Source organism: Penaeus chinensis, chromosome 12 (assembly GCF_019202785.1).
Source record: "Penaeus chinensis breed Huanghai No. 1 chromosome 12, ASM1920278v2, whole genome shotgun sequence".
Taxonomy (NCBI): domain Eukaryota; kingdom Metazoa; phylum Arthropoda; class Malacostraca; order Decapoda; family Penaeidae; genus Penaeus; species Penaeus chinensis.
Window position 1 is genome coordinate 28318146 of NC_061830.1, and position 2500 is coordinate 28320645.

The 2500-nt window shown below is 40.1% G+C and overlaps 1 protein-coding gene across 6 annotated transcripts in view; it reads right to left on the minus strand.

Annotated features, from left to right (window-relative positions):
• LOC125031096 (ubiquitin-like modifier-activating enzyme 1) overlaps window positions 1-2500 on the minus strand; it is a 51808-nt gene that overhangs the window by 10114 nt on the left and 39194 nt on the right. The window lies entirely within an intron of this gene.

Consider the following 2500-nt stretch of genomic DNA (forward strand, 5'->3'; position numbering starts at 1 on the left):
CATTTTTATAAATAAATAAAACAAATAAAAATTAAATGCACTTCACTTCAATAAGAAATAAAATCAACTAAGTGTCATCTCTTAAAAAAAAAAAAGTTCAAGATGCAAAACAGGAGAAAAGAAGGGGGGGGGGGGGGGAGAAAAAAGAAAAGGAAAAGAAGTCTGATAGATATGCAAAATACTACATTCTAATTAACTATTCGTGGAACTCGTTACTAAACCCCTTCCCTAACACCAAAATCCACAGGGTTACCATTTGCTTTATCTTATCATGGCAAAAACTTATCAGAAGGCATGCACCCCACTTCTTTGTATGCCATTTAAGAATCAGCGAAAGAGAAGGAATGAGGGAATATGGAGAAGAGAAAAAGAGATGAGGACAGACAGTATGTGTGTATACATGTGAATGTGCACCCATATGTGTGTGTGTGTATACATGTGAATGTGCACCCATGTGTGTGTGTGTGTATACATGTGAATGTGCACCCATGTGTGTGTGTGTATACATGTGAATGTGCACCCATGTGTGTGTGTGTGTATACATGTGAATGTGCACCCATGTGTGTGTGTGTATACACATGTGAATGTGCACCCATGTGTGTGTGTGTATACATGTGAATGTGCACCCATGTGTGTGTGTGTATACATGTGAATGTGCACCCATGTGTACATGTGTGTGTGTGTGCGTGTGTACATGTGTGTGTGCGTGTGTACATGTGTGTGTGTGTATGTACATGTGAATGTGCACCCATGTGTGTGTGTATGTACATGTGAATGTGCACCCATGTGTGTGTGTGTGTATGTACATGTGAATGTGCACCCATGTGTGTGTGTGTGTATGTACATGTGAATGTGCACCCATGTGTGTGTGTGTGTATGTACATGTGAATGTGCACCCATGTGTGTGTGTGTATGTACATGTGAATGTGCACCCATGTGTGTGTGTGTGTGTATGTACATGTGAATGTGCACCCATGTGTGTGTGTGTATGTACATGTGAATGTGCACCCATGTGTGTGTGTGTATGTACATGTGAATGTGCACCCATGTGTGTGTGTGTATACATGTGAATGTGCACCCATGTGTGTGTGTATATACATGTGAATGTGCACCCATGTATGTGTGTATACATGTGAATGTGCACCCATGTATGTGTGTATACATGTGAATGTGCACCCATGTATGTGTGTATACATGTGAATGTGCACCCATGTATGTGTGTATACATGTGAATGTGCACCCATGTATGTGTGTATACATGTGAATGTGCACCCATGTATGTGTGTATACATGTGAATGTGCACCCATGTATGTGTGTATACATGTGAATGTGCACCCATGTATGTGTGTATACATGTGAATGTGCACCCATGTATGTGTGTATACATGTGAATGTGCACCCATGTATGTGTGTATACATGTGAATGTGCACCCATGTATGTGTGTATACATGTGAATGTGCACCCATGTATGTGTGTATACATGTGAATGTGCACCCATGTGTGGATACATGTGAATGTGCACCCATGTGTGTGTATACATGTAAATGTGCACCCATGTATGTGTGTATACATGTAAATGTGCACCCATGTATGTGTGTATACATGTGAATGTGCACCCATGTATGTGTGTATACATGTGAATGTGCACCCATGTATGTGTGTATACATGTGAATGTGCACCCATGTATGTGTGTATACATGTGAATGTGCACCCATGTATGTGTATAAATGTGAATGTGTACCCATGTATGTGTGTATACATGTGAATATGTACCCATGTATGTGTGTATACATGTGAATATGTACCCATGTATGTGTATATACATGTGAACATGTACCCATGTATGTGTGTATACATGTGAATATGTACCCATGTATGTGTATACATGTGAATATGTACCCATGTATGTGTGTATACATGTGAATATGTACCCATGTATGTGTGTAGACATGTATATATGTTCATGTATATGCACATGTATACTTGTATGTGCATGTATATCAATTTGTTTGCATACTGGTTTGTGTGGACATGCATATATGTGGGGGCATGTGCATTAGTGTGTTTTATGGATGTGCATGTATATTTGGTTTAAAAAAGCATGCGTCCGTGTCTGCCTCAGGACTATTGTGACATTCACTGATGTTTTTAAACTAACAAACATACTGTACATACATACGCCCACAAGAGCAAGAGCAAGGGTCGCCATGGTAACCAACACCTGCGTCACCCATATCGCTGTCCGGTTTCGTAAACAATAGCTTCGCACTGACATAATGCTGTCATCCACAATGACCTTGGTCATCCACAGGTTTCTGAGCTTAACGTCAAATAACCAGAGCTTCTCACATTTCTCTCTTCATACTTGTCTGAACATGTTCCAGTTATGCAACAGAACAATCAATAAATATATAAACAAAGCAAGCCATTGCCAAATAAACAGGTTGCCATACCACGCGCACATTCAAAGTGGTTTCGATTTATGCCATGTCTTGGA